Raw genomic sequence first — 17,517 nt, forward strand, 5'->3', positions numbered from 1 at the left:
TTAAATGTAATGTTGAGCTCTCTCTCTTTCTTGTGTTTTTGTGCATACCCGTTAACAAGAGTTCTGTCCGTGGTGCTGAACGCACAGTGTACTTTTTCCTCCGTGTAGTTCATTGCATGTTTAATAATGAAAATACCTACCAAAAGGAGAACATGGGTGTGGTTTATTTCTGTGCATGTTAAAAAAGTCAAAGAAGTAGCATACCTGGACATGATTTAGTAGATATATCTGTCAACACAGTCATACACATGTATAAACCTATAATATGACTCTGGCCCGCGATGGCAAAAATATATTCTAATGTGGCCCTCCATGGCAAATAATTGCCCAGGCCTGTGCTAAATGAGTGGAGGAATGAACTCATCCAAGATCCCCTCTTTTTTCCAGACCACTGCTGTGGTTGGAGTTGGGCGATATGGACAAAAATCAATATCTCTATAAATTGCCTGAATTGATGCGATAACGATAAATAGAACGATAAGTTTATAACATTAATGTGCACCATAGTATTTTTATTACCCTTAAACGACTATATTTTGATTTTATACTTTTTTTTAACCAGAGAAGTAACATTGAGATTTACAAGTGAACCATGGCCAAGAAAACAGCATAATAGTTAACATAAAACGTAATGAATGAAAGTTAAAAGGGGGCAAAGTGTATAGTTTGATTGTTGTCGCCATCAATTGTCCCAGGGCATTTCCATCTAAATGGACCCATGAGCACGAACGGGAAGTTCATAGGAGCATGTCAAATTGGGTGTCAAATGAAAGCTACTGTAAACAGTCTATATTTGTTTTAATTAAGGCATATACTCATTTCTAACCATTTTCCATCCTACAAAAGGCTTTGATTTTTGATCAAACAGAAAAAGGCATAAGGAATTAGAAATTCATCAAAACACATCCCTGCCAACTAATATCAAAACATATTTAGTTGAAGAAATGATTTGCCTTCTGTGAATTTAAGAAACATAGCCTTGTAATTCCATTACCAAAAACCAACATATCTTTAAGATATTTTCTAATTTCTCTCCTTCATGAGGAGGGAGAATAATGAAAGTTCACAGAAGTAACAAGTAAAGGAAGACATACAGTATCCATTACTTGTGTTTTTACTGATATCAAGTTTGTTTATGAATTATTAAGTGATTAAAACGTGTAAATCTGTTACCAAATCGGTAATGGAATTACCCAAAAATCTATAACGTAATTACTGCAATTGAATTGGCTACAATGGGAATTTGTAGTAGTCATAAACTACAGTTGGGTCATCCGCTGTAATGTAGACGCAGGGAGTCAGCAAGCAAGTGCAATTAGTGAGTTTAATGACGAAGACCATGAACGATACAAAACAAGAAAAGCGTCTAAACATGGAAACACTAACAATATTGCCTGGTGGGTGATAACAATGGAGTGCTATATAAAGGGGAAGTAATCAGGGAGGTGATGAAGTCCAGGTGTGCCTAATGAGGCGCAGGTGTGCGCAATGAAGGTTGCCAGGACCGGTGGTTAGTGGACAAGCGACGTCAAGAGCCGAAGAGGGAGAGCGGGAGTGGACGTGACACCCGCTTCTGTCCTCCCTTCCACTAGTGTTCAGCTTATAACTGTTTTCTTTCTCTTTCTGCCCTCTGGTGGTCAAAGCAAGACTGTGAAAACAGTCTGGAATACCCGTCCCTCTCACTCTCCCTCTCTCAGCCACTCTCTCTCTCTCCTCCTTTTCTCCAGTTAATGTTACTGACATCTACCATGACACCTACCACCTACCCTCTTACCATTTACTGTAACAAGCATCCTCACCCACTGACCACCGACCGACACCTGATGTCCATGGACGTTGAAATTTGGTCAGACCGAATCTGAACTAATCATAGATGTCTATGTTTCACAAGTTTGGACAGCACAGCACAGTAGAGAACAGTACAGTAGAGTTCAGTACAGTAGAGCACCCTAGAGTAAAGTACAACATAATGTATAATACTGTACTCCACTGTACTGAACATATCTACTGTACTGTACTGAACTCTACTCTACTGTGCTCTACTGTGATGTCCAAACTTGTGAAACATAGACATATGATTGGTTCAGATTTGGTCTGGTCTGGTCAGGACCAAATGTGGTCTCGTTTGGGGGCAGAGATCATTAGAGTAATGGTCAATATGTAGAATAATAGCCAAATATGCAACAGAAGGATATTGCATATTTCTACCTTTGTGTACCTATTTAGGGTATATCACCATGAAGAGAATGATATTCATATCCATAATTGTGCCTTTCTGTATAGTACTGTACAGATCAGGGACCATGATTCCGATACCGGATGTAAATTCACTTCACCCACTGTAGTTCAATAACCAAAATAAAAAATGTCTAATTCAATGTGTCATGTCATAGCTGACACCCCATTGCAGACATCTTTGAATCTTAATTCAGAGCAGATGTTTAAGAGTTTTTGGAAAACGTGGTCGCATAAAAAAAACGGACCGTATTTCTGTTACCAAATTTAGCATCTGTGTACATTTTTCAAAGAAGTCCTTGTGCATAGAGTTTGTTAAACTTTGAAATCAATGTTTTTTGTTTGGCATACATTTTAAAGTGAAAAATCTGTTGCTGTGGAATTGACCCCTGATTAAGAATCACCCATATTAGCAAACTTATTTCAAATTTCACATTTCTCTATTAAAGGCTACTTATCGTAATGAACGACATCAGCAAAAGGCCTGCGATAAGTGATCGTGTCGATCATTTTCGGTTTATCGTCCCAGCTCTAGCTGTGGTAGTGTAGAATGAGGTTCCTCTCGACGCCGGAATCCCACGAGGCAGCCGTGATTGGCAGAGCTTTTAATTGTAAACGCCTCTATCTGAATAATGGATGCTCATCTAAGTGGAGTGATAAAATATTAACCGAGCTAGCCAAGCATTCGCTTGATGTCTATTTATAAATTGTACGTTTGTATGGCCATTGAAGCGACAGTCTTTGAGAGAAAGGGGAAATGTCACAGAAATCTTTTGTCTTTTCTTGGTGTGCTTTTTCTTTGTATCTTGGCTCTTGGCTGTAGGCTTGGCATGGCTGTTGTGTTTCTGTGGTGAAATTCACTGATATAAAGCTGTCTCTCTCTCTCTCCCTTTGTGTTACACAATGGCTGTGGTTGGCTCCCTTGAGGGATGTTTCTCCTCCACATTCTCACTGGTACCAGCGTTGAGGCCTCCACTCTCCTCGTTCTCTTTTCAAGTCCAGTATAATGAGAATGGAAATGGATATAGATACGGAAGGGCCTGGGGCCAACACACCTACTCATTCCTTCTGTGTGTATGTGTGTGACAGTGTTAGTATGAATGCATGCATTTGTCTGTTTGTGTGAGTGGGTGTGTACCCATCTGTTTGCCTCTGTGTCTGTGCAACGTGTGCGTTTCTGTATAAGTGTGTGTTTCTGTGTAAGAGTATGTGTTTGTAGTGCATCTCCGTAAACCAATTCCACAGAATTGCTCTCCTCTCTCCGCACCTGGTCTAGGACCGAAATAGATGTGCTGAAGCTGAGTGTGTGTGACAGGCCTGATTTGGGGTCTGTGTGTGTGTGCGCCTTAAATTGTGAACATGGTGTGTGTGTGTGTGTGCCTGCCTTAAATCATGCCCATGTCGAGTGTATGTGTGTGTCTCCTAATTGAGTAGATAGAGCTGGAAACCCCACCCAAGTGCTGACTTTGATGAGTGTAGTGTATTAAACTGACTGGCAGCTTGTTGAAAACATGGTAAATTGGTAGTTTGTTTGAGTAAGGTGTGCTTGTCAGCCTGCTTGACAAATTAACCTTCTCTGATTAAATTATCCTCCGATCCTTTAGTTTCTAGTGGCTTCACATGCTGTGCTTTGTTTCTAAGGCACAGGAAACTCTGAGTTAATAACTTTATAGGAAAGTACGATTTCAGTCTTTTTATATATGGTGGTCCAAAGGTTTAAGAAAAAAAAAAGTTTTCAGATGTGCCTCTAAAATCCTAAGGTCATGTAAGGACACATGCTCTGAGGTCCACCAGTAATTTGCCTTTTGCTAACAGAGGGAAGACAAAAGGGAAGACGAAACAAGAATCTGCATTGTCAATGAGGCTCCCTGCATGAAAAACATATTATGGAAGAATACTTTATATTTTAACCACCAGCGGCAGAACAGGAACGCTCTTGTTCCTACAGGGAGAGGCTTTCTCAGAAATAATGTAACTCTCTTTATACCCTCACCGAATTCCCAGAAAAACATTAGCATTTCTCTGATTCTGTGGAAAGCCCTCCGTTGCTGTTCATATAGATGTGCCATTAGTCTGAACACAGTGCCATTGTCACGTCCTGACCATAGTAAGCTGTTATTTTCTATGGTAGAGTAGGTCAGGGCGTGACAGGAGTATTTTCTAGTTTAGATTTTCTATGTTGTTATGTTCTAGTTTTTGTATTTCAGTTTTTTTGGGGGGGATGATCTCCAATTAGAGGCAGCTGGTCATCGTTGTCTCTAATTGGAGATCATAGTTAAGTAGTTGTTTTTTCCACCTGGGTTTGTGGGAGATTGTCTTTGAGTTAGTGTATGTTTCACCTTTGCGTCATGGTTTGTTGTTTTGTTATTCAGTTTATTTATATGTATTGCATAGTTTCACAGTTCAATAAAAATGTGGAACGATAATCACGCTGCACTTTGGTCCGCTCCTTCCTATGACAGCCATAGCAACAGAGAAACACACATCACTGTTAGGATCTAGCGACCTGTGACATGTAGACAGGATCAGTGCTGTACATTGTAATCGATAATATATGAACAGTAAGGGGACCAGCGCCAAACTCTGGTGGACACCCTGTGTTATTGTAATGCGATTGGCGTCCAAAAGGGTTTTCCAAATGGTAGGACGGGACAAACTAGTAGGTCATGGCTACAGGGTAGTGTCCTGACCATATTTCAGGGTTGGGATCAATTACATTTTTTAGTTTATTTCAATCACTTGAGGAACTAAAATGTAATTCTGAAATTCATAGAGAAATAGTCCGAGATTAACGATACACAACTCTCAGAGGAGCAGCCAAGAAGTCTCCTGGAGCAGTTTAAGGTGAACAGTGTTTCAGGTTTGATGTTGAAGTAGTAAATATTAGAAATAGTCAAACATTTCAGTACTAAGGTATGAGGAGTAAACAAAGGAGTAAACATTCTAAACAAAGTCTCCCCCTGGCCTCCTGCAGTCCATCAGTGGAACAGCTTTTTAATCAACAGCAGCGTTAAAGGTTATGCTCGCTGTGCTGCGTTTATCTGACAGCCTGCTGAATAATTGTCCCGTCCAAATAGCCAGGCCACTAATGTTGACCAAATAAATAATACTTGAACATAGGAGAATGAAAAATATTTATTTTGGCTATTTGATGAATTCGACCACCCTCCAGCAAGAATATCAATATGATATAAGGGCGTGTGTGTGTGTACGCGCGCATGAGTCTGTGCATGTGTGCTCTACGTGGCTCTGTAAATGGACTCTTATCTTTTGCCGATTCAGTCAGACATTATGTGCTAAATGTTAACCAACCTAAAAATGACCAGTAGCACGGCAATGAACCACGGTCTGTTGTGTGTTACCGTGGCGTCAGCCGGGCATCTGTGCTTTTTCCACTAGCCACCTGGAGCAACAACAGGACACCCTTCCTGCTACCAGCACACAAGCTATGTCTGTGTGTGTGTGTGTCTGTGTGTGTTTCTCAGACTGTTATTGTGACCGTGTGACAGATGAATGGTCACTGTGAGGAGCCCACACTGCTACCTTCACACACACTCACTCCTCAGCACACTGAAAGGTGTCAAGCTGCCAGCCAACCATGCCAACCTACTCATGCCAGTGTTAAAATGAAGACTTGGCTATGCCAACCTAACCATGCCAATGTGACTTTGCCAGCCAACTCTTGGTGGTTTACCGGTGTGTGTGTGTGTGTGTGTGTGTGTGTGTGTGTGTGTGTGTGTGTGTGTGTGTGTGTGTGTGTGTGTGTGTGTGTGTGTGTGTGTGTGTGTGTGTGAAAATACAGGTCTGAGATTGACCTGGTGTGAGGCATCATGAGCCCAGCTGTAATTGGCTGATCTACCCTTCCCCTGCTGTTCTCGAATCATAAAAACTGTATGGGGGAATCATAAATCGGGAGGAGTGAATCATTCAGAGATTCACCTCTCGTGAACAGGATGGCATCGTAGCGTCTGTCAACAGACAGTGGGATGCGTCGCAATTTGTTTCTTCACTGATCATTTTGTTAGCAGTCCATGTTATTCTTCAATAACACAAACTCCAAAGCAAAACATGGGTAGAAAAATAGGTTTATTTGAGAAGGACAAATCAAGATGTTATGCTGGGTGGTTTTCTCCACCGAACAAAGGAACAAGATGCCATTTATAACCCCCCACCCTAGCCTGGTGTTGACCAATCAGAAGTCCTTGCAGTACAAATGGCCAATAGCCAAATAACAAGTATCCTGCTCCAGACTCAATGTACAGACCGTAGTACACGTAGCTCTGAGTTCAGGACTGACATTCCACAGATTCTAAACAGCTGTTGAACTGAAACCCAACTCCTATTTACAATTCCCTATTGACCATTAGTACTCTAGTATTAGTCCTCTCATCCTCTACATTGTGTATTTATCTTAAAAATATTCTTATTATTTGAACAAATCACTAATTTTGCAGGTGTTCGCATCTTTAGAATTTCGGAAGGAGAGGGGAAAATTGCCCCATGCTTAGGCTGAGAGTTTATGTTTAGGTGAGTGGTCTCGTTAGTATATTGTCTCATACATCTCCCCCCAGAACCTAATCGAGTATCTGACACAATTAAGCAATTTTTTGTTTTGCGTTTCTGAGATTAATCTGAGCTATGCTGTCGGTGTGAGGGGTTTATCCAGAAGCTGGTTGTTTGTTAGTTGTCCAAAGTATTTAGCGAATTTGATAGTTCTTTCTTGCTTTGTGTCCTTTATACAATCATATGATCATTGGTAAATCCAGATGATGTGCAGTTGCCCAGGTTTTTCATATTAAGACACATTTTCAATCCAGATGGTGTATACTACCGTGTAGTGTTGTGAGCACTGTGTTGAATGTTCCGTCCAGATTATGTGTAGTGTGTTTGTGTCTCACCCCACCCCGGCTCTAGCAGGTGAATGGCCGGCGGCCATTTTGAGTGACAGTGTCTTGCTCCTGTCTCTCACAAAATCTCTTGTCCATGTCTCTTTCACAGGTAGAGACCATAGCGCCATGTAGGTTTAATCAGCTGTACATGTTTCAGTTTATGCATTCTTGCCTTCGCCATCCCGGGCCACGGGCTTATTCTGCTCTGCTGTGTATATCTTCTCCCCATTGCCATGGTTATGCCAGTGGAATCCAACCACTGAACCATATGGGCACTTATCTATGATGCACTAAACACTCCATAGCTCCATATGGTCCTACACCAAGGTACTACTACACCATGGTGTTGCCAGTACCATACTCCTACCATCTGGTCTATGAGGCACCAAACATACATAGCTCTATACCTGTTAAACATGCCCACATTGGCACGATGTGGGCCCAATGCGGGCTAAAATATTGGCCCTATCTAGGCTGCCAACATTAGGCCAATGCGCTTTTGCTATTCGTCTCCACGTTGACCCCAAAGGCATTTGCCCAGTGTGCCCCATTGTGGGTAGAGTATATCTGGAGAGGGCAGCCCTCACATTGCCTGGAATAAGCCCATCTTTTCCCAGCAAATATGCCCACAATGACATGATTTGGGCTCAATGTGGGCAAAAATATTGTGCAGAAGCACCTTTGCTAAACAAATGACGCCCATGCTGGGGGGGTGTGGGTTAGCCTGTGTTCGGGCTGGTGTAGTCTAGCCCATGTTGGGCTGATGTGGGATTGTTGTGGGCTAGCCTGTGTTGGACTAGCCAGTCTTGGGCTGGTGTTGGCTTGGTGTGGGCTAGCTTGTGCTGGGCTAGCCCGTGTTGCTCAATCCGATTGGGTGGGCGTGGCTGGGTCTGGCTCCCCAGTGGGTGGGGAGGACTGATCATATTAATGGTTGGAAGGGAGTGAATGGAATGGTATCATTCACATTTAAACCATGTGTTTGATACCATTCCATTAATTCCATTCCAACCATTAATATGAGCCCGTCCTCCCCAATTAAGGTGCCACCCGCCCCTTGTGCTGTAGAGAGATTGAATAGGTGAAATACCATGCTAGTTGGATATTAAGTTGTGCATTAGTTAAATCAGCTCTATGGCTATATGTAGATTTTGACCTTCAGATATTTTTTTTCGAGATATTTAGTTGTATTGCACATTCATATACTCATCCAGCAGGCAATTTATTCCAAAGCTTTTATACAAAACATTCAGTTTGTGGCCCTTGCGGGAATAAAACCCATAAGTGCAATATTCAACCCACTGAGCCATCACAGGTTTTGTTGCAGATGCATAGTGTGTGTTGCAAATGCATTTTGATGTGTGTTTATCAGGACATACAAGGTGTGTTGCTGTCTGTGACAGACCTGAGGTCTAACTGCTCCATTATAATGCATGTCTGCCAGGATGTTCAAATAGTCATCTCTTCTGGCAAAGCCCAAATCACACTACTTTATTCACATCTAGCCCAAAGACTCAGGGAGACAATTTCAAGTACATTTTCAGAATGCTGTGTTTAACTCCCCTCACATTCTCTCTCTCTCTCTCTCTCTCTCCCTCTCTCTCTCTCTCTCTCTCTCTCTCTCTCTGTTTATCTTTCTTTCTCTCCCTCTGTATCTCTGTGTTTCTCTCTTTCTCATTCTCTCTCGTACTCTAACTCGTTTTCTCTTTCTCACCTTCACTCCTGTATTCCATCCCTTTCTTGCATGCTCCATCCCGCCCTGCCTCCCTCTCCAACCATCCTTCCTTCCCTCCCTGTGTGTGTGTGTGTGTCTGTATGTGTGTTTATTTAACCAGAGTGGTGTATGACATTTGTTCATTCGGGGGAAATAACTTGATTCTGCCATGTTTTTGATGCCCTGTAATTCGAAAAGTAATGTCTGAGCCACGGAGGTTGGCCTGTGCTGATATGGGTGGTGTGTGTGTGTGTGTATGTGTTGTCTTGTGAATGAAACGTGCATAGGAGATGCATAGCATTTTCAATTCAGAGGATTCAGTGCTGTCAGAAGAAATCTATTTAACCTGTGTGTCCCCAGGGAAGTTATTCCGAACAAACTGTCTTGTACAAAAACCTCCCCACCTGATTGATTATGTTCTGGTGGTTAACCCCCTCCTCTTTGTGTTGAGGTTTATGCTAATGCAGTTAGAGGGTATTCTTTAGTTGGTTGTAAGGTATTCAATGCCTGATCTCTGGTGACTGTGGTTGGTTGTTTGCTCACAGCCCGATCCGTAGCGGTCAGTTTTGCCTACATACATGTAACTCCTTAATGTTCTTATGTTGTGACTAACCTAAAGCCATTAACATTTTCTTATCTCCGTTCAGTTGATTAAAACAGTCTTTCAGCAAGCCACAGGGCCAGTAGGAATTAGCTGTGAGTGATACACCAGTGGCTTCCGACCAGGGGTTTGGGAAACAGCTCTAGTGTGATTCATCCCCTCGGTGTATCTCAGTTCCTCATCCCCACTGAGTCGGACATGTTAATAAACTTTGATGATGACACATTAGCGGGACGGGCCCGGGGGGGTCAGGGGGAGGTCGTCGTCATGAATACCACGAATGCCACACACACTAGGTTTAATTTTGGCACAGGCTCAGTGAAGTGACAGAGTTGGAGACAAAAGTGCAGAAAGGGTAATGAACCTTATGTTAGGAGTATGCCTCCTTACCACAGTGTTTCCCCTAGCTCTATGTCATATCTTGGTGGGATGCAGAAAAATTAAAGCTACATTCAGGGCTGTACATTCAATCGAAACCAAAAGTGGATCTTTCCTGAAAGGGGTAAAATGTTCCCAATAGGGGTCAGATTGTCCATCCTAAGGATACCATGGAGGGTTAAACAATGTTCGGGCAAGCCAACAGTATGAGGACAGCATTAAGTCAGTTGTCAAAAGCTGTAATGACTGGAGGAGGCTGGTGGGAGGAGTTATAGGAGGATGGGCTCATTGTAATGCCTGCAGTGGAATTAATGGAATGGACTGTGTTTGACTCTGTTCCATTTATTCCAGCCATTACAATGAGCCCATCCTCCTATAACTCCTCCCACCAACCTCCTCTGGTTATGACACATGTTATATTGCAATCCCATTCTCATTTTGTTGACCTCATTGGGTATCACCTGGTGCATTTTCCATTGTAGGGTTTTTCATTGAAGCTTAGCCTGTTGTGTTGGGTTATGTAAGGTTCCCAGAAAACCCTAGTTACTGTGAGGGAAAAAACTATTTGATCCCCTGCTGATTTTGTACGTTTGCCCACTGACAAAAAAATGATCAGTCTATAATTTTAATGGTAGGTTTATTTGAACAGTGAGAGACAGAATAACAACAAAAAATACTTATTTCCCTCATTAAAATGCAAATCGATTTACAACATTTTTGACATAAGTTTTTCCGGATTTTTTTGTTGTTATTCTGTCTCTCACTGTTCAAATAAACCTACCATTAAAATTATGGACTGATCATTTCTTTGTCAGTGGGCAAACGTACAAAATCAGCAGGGATCAAATACTTTTTCCCCTCACTGTAGGTTGATTAACCTATATTTGAAAGATGATAGAATTAGAAAATATTAGATTGTATAGTTGAATGGATTTATGTCATAGCCTTTGTCAGGCCTATGATTCAAAGGCCTTGGTCTGAGTGCCTGTATCTATATTCGAGAGCCTATAGTTTGAGTATATTGATCCTGTTTGTAAGTGTCATCCATGCTTGACACGATTCTTCTTTTATTGGCTTTATTTTTAGCAAATTAGCCCCTTTTCATTCCTGGAACTCTGACTGTATGAAAAGAGATGGAACATTTAAAAAAATAAGTGATCGTGGAAGCTGTCGTGGAACAAAAACCTTGGATAGAGCGGAAATAAAACAAACTCTACAGGCATTTGGCTTGGTCCAGAGGACCTGACATTAAACTGAGTGGCTGAACTTGTTGGCTATGAGTCTGCCCGGCTGCCCGCACTCAGTTTTAATGTTTTTAAATGCCTCCAAGTGTGTGTGTTTTCTCCTTTTGTAGTCTAGTTGTGTCCGAACCATCATCACACTCGCATACAGGCACGTGTACAGGCTCGTGAGCACACACACATACACACATACACCCACCCACCCGCCGCCCCATCAGGCTTGCCCTGTGAGTCACTCTCTGTTGTTTAGGTAGACCACCTTTCCATCTCTTTGTTCCATGTTGAGTCACCCAACCTGTTTGGTAAAATTGGTCCAATTTGGCTTTCGTCTAGCCGTTCCTTGATGTGCGTCACTCTCAGACTGCTGTGTTGCCCTGCTGTGTTGGTCGTTTAACCCTGAGCAGCATTTTACCTCTCTGCTTGTTGCCAGGACACTGTTGATCCTTAAAACAGACAGGTAGTTCCAGACTCATTCTCTGTGTCCGTCCCATTCTGAAGTCTCGGTTTTAATTCTAAGCATAAACAAAGTCTCTTATTTGGTCTGGGCTTTAGGGGTGATAGGGAGTTCCTGTCCCACACTGAAGCCTTATTATAATGGCAGAAGATTGTTAAAAATACTCGGTGAACTGGAGGGTACATAATTCAAATAAATTCTAATAGTTATTGTGCATTTTAAACATTTAGGTACATATAAGTGTCTTATATCGGCTGAAAGCTTAAATTCTTGTTAATCTAACTGCACTGTCCGATTTACAGTAGTTATTACAGTGAAAACATGCCATGCGATTGTTTTAGGACGGCGCCCCACATCAAAATATTTTTCTACCGGCACAGGTTTCATACATTCACATATAAAGATTAAATATTCACTTCCTTTTTGAAAATCTTCCTCTGATTTGTCATCCAAAGGGTCCCAGCTATAACATGTAGTGTTGTTTTGTTAGATAAAATCATTTTTTATATCCCAAAAGTCAGTTTAGTTGGCACCATCGATTTGAGTAATCCACTTGTTCAACTTGCAGAGAAAGGAATCCAAAAATCTACCCCTAAACTTTGTTTCAACAAGTCATAATACATTTCTATTTACTCCTCAGACACCCTAAAATGTAATCAAACTATAATATTTCTTTCGGAAAGAAGTATGTTCAATAGGAAACCGATTTTAGCAGGTGCGCAACTTCGTCATGGTCCTCAAAAACATGGATATCCAAGATGTGTCCTCATACAAAAACTGTTATTTCTTATTCATTTTTGAAGTTACAAGCCTGAAACCTTGAACATAGACTGCTGACACCCTGTGGAAGCCATAGGAATTGCATCCAGGGAGCTATCACCATGGAAAGGTGACTGGGAATATGGCTGAATACAAACAGTGTAGTTATTTCCTCCGCAAGGCAATCAAACAAGCAAACTGTCAGTATAGATACAAAGTGGAGTCGCAATTCAACGGCTCAGACACGCAACGTATGTGGCAGGGTCTACAGACAATCACGGACTACAAAGGGAAAGCCAGCCACGTCACGGACACCGATGTCTTGCTTCCAGACAAACTAAACAACTTTGCCCAGTTTGAGGATAATGCAGTGCCACCGACGCAGCCTGCTACCAAGGACTGTGGGCTCTCCTTCTCCGTGACCGACGTGAGTAAGACATTTAAACGTGTTAACCCTCGCAAGGCTGCCGGCCAAGACAGCATCCCTAGCCGCATCCTCAGAGCATGCGCGGAAAAGCTGGCTGGTGTGTTTACGGACATACTCAATCTCTCCCTATCCCAGTCTGTTGTTCCCAACTGCTTCAAGATGGCCACCATTGTTCCTGTACCCAAGAATGCAAAGGTAACTGAACTAAATGACTATCGCCCCGTAGCACTCACTTCTGGCATCCTGAAGTGCTTTGAGAGACTAGACCCACTTCAATTTGCTTACCACCCCAATAGGTCCACAGACGATGCAATCGCCATCACACTGCACACTGCCCTATCCCACCTGGACAAGAGGAATACCTATATAAGAATGCTGTTCATTGACCATAGCTCAGCATTCAACACCATAGTACCCTCCAAGCTCATCATTGAGCTTGAGGCCCTGTGTCTCAACCCCGCCTTGTGAAATTGGGTCCTGGACTTCCTGATGGGCTGCCCCAGGTGGGGAAGATAGGAAACAACACTTCCACTTCGCTGATCCTCAACACTGGGGCCCCACAAAGGTGCGTGCTCAGCCCTCTCCTGTACTCCCTGTTCACCCGTGACTGCATGCCTCCAACTCAATCATCAAGTTTGCAGATGACCCAACAGTAGTAGGCTTGATTACCAACAACGACAAGACAGCCTACAGGGAGCGGGTGAGTGGAGTGTGGTGTCAGGAAAATAACCTCTCACTCAACATCAACAAAACAAAGGAGATGATCGAGGACTTCAGCAAACAGCAGAGGAAGCAACCCACTATCCACATCGACCGGACAGCAGTGGAGAAGGTGGGACGTTTTAAGTTCCTCGGCGTACACATCACTGACAAACTGAAATTGTCCACCCACACAGACAATGTGGTGAAGAATGCGCAACTACGCCTCTTCAACATCAGGAGGCTGAAGAAATGTGGCTTGTCACCTAAAACCTTCACCAACTTTTACAGATGCACAATTGAGAGCATCCTGTTGGGCTGTATCACTGCCCGGTATGGCATCTGCACCGTCCACAATCGCAGGGCTCTCCAGAGGGTGGTGCGGTCTGCACAACACATCACCGGGGCAAACTACCTGCCCTCCAAGAAACCTACAGCTCCCGATGTCACAGGAATATCATCATGGACAAACACTATCTGAGCGACTGCCTGTTCACCCCGCTACCATCCAGAAGGCGAGCTCAGTACAGGTGCATCAAAGCTGGGGCCGAGAGACTGAAAAACAGCTTCTATCTCAAGGCCATTAAACAGCCATCACTAGCACAGAGAGACTGCTGCCTACATACAGAATTGAAATGATTGGCCACTTTAATAAATGAAACACTAGTCATTTTAATAATGCCACCTTAATAATATTTACATATCTTGCATTACTCATCTCATATGTTTTTACTCAATCTATACTATCTATTTCATCTTAGCCTATGCCGCTCTGTCATTGCTCATCCGTATATTTATATTTAATATATTCTTATTCCATTCCTTTACTTAGATTTATGTGTATTAGGTATTTGTTGTGGAATTGTTAGATATCCTTGTTAGATATTGCTGCACTGTCGGAACTAGAAGCACAAGCATTTCACTACACTCGCAATAACATCTGATAATCATGTGTATGTGACTAATACAATTTGATCTGATTTGAAAAACAGTTGTATTTTTATTTTGCTAATACATTTTTTTATAATGAAATATTACATTTGCATAAGTGTTCAGACCCTTTACTCAGTACTTTGTTGAAGCGCCTTTGGCAACGATTATAGCCTTGGGTTGTCTTGGGTATGATGCTAGAAGCTTGGCACACCTGAATTTGGGTTTCTCCCATTCTTCTCTGCAGATCTTTTCAATCTCTGTCAGGTTGCTGCACATCTATTTTCAGGTCTCTCCAGAGATGTTCAATAAGGTTCAAGTCCGGGTTCTGGCCAGGCCACTCAAGGACATTCAGAGACTTGTCCTGAAGCCACTCCTGTGTTGTATTGGCTGTGTTCTTAGTGTTGTTGTCCTGTTGGAAGTTTAACCTTAGCCCCAGTCTGAGGTCCTGCACACTCTGGAGCAGATTTTCATCATGGATCTCTCTGTATTTTGCTCCGTTCATCTTTCCCTCGATCCTGACTAGTCTCCCAGTCCCTGCTGCTGAAAAACTTCCGCACAGCATGATGCTGCCACCAACATGCTTCACCTTAGTGATGGCGCCAGGTGTCCTCCAGACGTGACGCTTGGCTTTCAGGCCAAAGAGTTCAATCTTGGTTTCATCAGACCAGACAATCTTGTTTCTCATGGTCTGAGAGTGTTTAGGTGCCTTTTGGCAAACTCCTGTCATGTGCATTTTACTGAGGAGTAGCTTCCGTCTGTTCACTCAACAATAAAGGCCTGATTGGTGGAGTGCTGCAGAGATGGTTGTCCTTCTGGAAGGTTCTCCCATCTCCACAGAGGAACTCTAGAGCTCTGTCAGATTGACCATCGGTTTCTTGGTCACCTCCCTGACCAAGGCCCTTCCCCCCCGATTGCTCAGTTTGGCAGTGCGGCCAACTCTAGGAAGAGTCTTGGTGGTTCCAAACTTCTTCCATTTAAGAATGTGTTCTTGGGGACCTTCAATGCTGCAGACATTTTTTGGTAACCTTCCTCAGATCTGTGCCTCAACACAATCCTGTCTCGGAGCTCTACGGACAGTTCCTTTGACCTCATGGCTTGGTTTTTGCTCTGACATGCACTGTCAACTGTGGGACCTTATATAGACAGCTGTGTGCCTTTCCAAATAATTTCCAATCAATTTAATTTACCACCCAAAACAAGTTGTAGAAACATCTCAAGGATGATAAATGGAAACAGGATGCACCTGTGCTCAATTACGAGTCTCATAGCAGTATCTGAATACTTATGTAAATAAGGTATTTCTGTTTTTTTATTTTAATTAAATTTGCTAAAACTTCTAAAAAACTTTTTTCGCTTTGTCATTATGGGTTGTTGTAATTTAATCAATTTTAGAATAAGCCTGTAACATAACAAAATGTGGAAAAAGTCAAGGGGTCTGAATACTTTCTGAATATGCCTCTTTAAAACTGAATGATAGGCGTGCAACAGAATGGAATGCTAGCTCTTCTGCAGTTGCCACGGCGACTGAAGTGTCAGAGGTTTCATCAAAGATCATTTAAATTAAGAGGCCTAGAAACTGCTTCTCCAATAGAAATCACTGATCCTACTCGTCTTCGGGTCAAATGGTCGTTTCGTGCCGGATTATGCATGTGCAGACAGTCAAATCAAAGGCACTCCTTCGATAGGCCTGTACATTTTCTTTCTTCACGAAAACGAAAACTGGTTAGTTTATCACTTTCACGAGGTTGTAGTTATGACAGCTGCAGCTACTTAAGACATTGGATCGAATGTAGGTTTTCGTGAAAGTTTTATGAAATGTTCCCTTCTCCCATTGACTTGCCAAACCCCAAACCCTGGTCTGGTCTTTCGCGAGGCATTCCCGAAAGTATCGGCCTGTTGGGCCTCTGGGTTTGAAAACTCTTTACTTTCATTCTGATTTGTTGGCTAGGAAAGAATTTGCCAAACTGCTTTTGGAAAAAATATATTAGATTTGCAGAGTCATGTGTCCAATGCCCCCAAATGGATGGTCTCGTCTCTGAACGTCCAAAAAGCTCTTAGAATAGCACCTTGAAAAGGAACATCGATGAAATTATTTCTTTAATCATCTAATTTGTTGCTAATTCAGGTAATAGTTGGTTATGTGATAAATAATAGAGAGCTTCCACTTCCATTAGCCTCTGGCTCGATGTAGAGAGCAGGAGGGAGGGGGGAGGAAGGGAGGAAGAAAAACAGGGAGGGAGGGAGTCGGTAGAGAGGGTGGCGAGAAAGAGGGAGAGGACGTGAGAGAGAGAGGATGGGAGGGATATAGAAATACATATGTGCTACAGAGATAAAGGTTAAACAAATCTCAGGAGTAAAAGCAGACTATTCTTAACTATAGCCTATAGCTACAGTACATCTCTCTTTGCTCTTTGCACATGAACTTCTGACATATACAAGACAAACAACTTCATATGATTTCATAAGAACACAAAAATAGACAAGTTAACCAGGCAACTTTATTGGATGTTGTGGCTCGGGTCGGATGTTAAAGGGAATGGTTGTAGGCGGAAGGATCAGAAGATGGTATTATGAGGTTAGATTGGAAGTAGAACACACTCTGCAGTGTACTGTGATATGTGCCATTGTCCAGGCTTGACCTTGTTTTCTGTCCAGAGCTGACAGTAGTAACCTTATTTTATAGAAAACAAAAGCTTTCTGCCATCCCGGACCTGAAGTAGTGACCCCAGATGGTCTGGTCAAGAAGGGACTCACTGAACTAAGCCCTTTGGGTGTGTGTGTGTGTGTGTGTGTGTGTGTGTGTGTGTGTGGACTATCTGACCATTTTAACCCCTGCCTTGTCATGGCAGCCAGCCGCTCACATTGCAAAACAGAGACCTGTACCCACAACACAGTGAGAGGTTAAGAGGGAGCTGAAAAAAGACTTGAGCACAAATAGGAAATGGAAGAGAGTTTGGAGGAAGCTTTAGTCCTCTTTCTCTCTCTCTCTCTGTGTGTGTGTGTGTGTGTGTGTGTGTGTGTGTGTGTGTGTGTGTGTGTGTGTGTGTGTGTGTCATTCGCTTAGTCAAAAGGGTCCATAGTGCATTTCAAGATGACAGGGATGTGTGTGCAGGAGGATGGGAAGCGATGGTTAATGTTCTCATTATAAATGTGCATGATTCGATGATATATTATGGAAATGTGTGCGTGT

This window comes from Salmo trutta, chromosome 12, assembly GCF_901001165.1.
Source record: "Salmo trutta chromosome 12, fSalTru1.1, whole genome shotgun sequence".
In the NCBI taxonomy this organism is placed as follows: Eukaryota; Metazoa; Chordata; class Actinopteri; order Salmoniformes; family Salmonidae; genus Salmo; species Salmo trutta.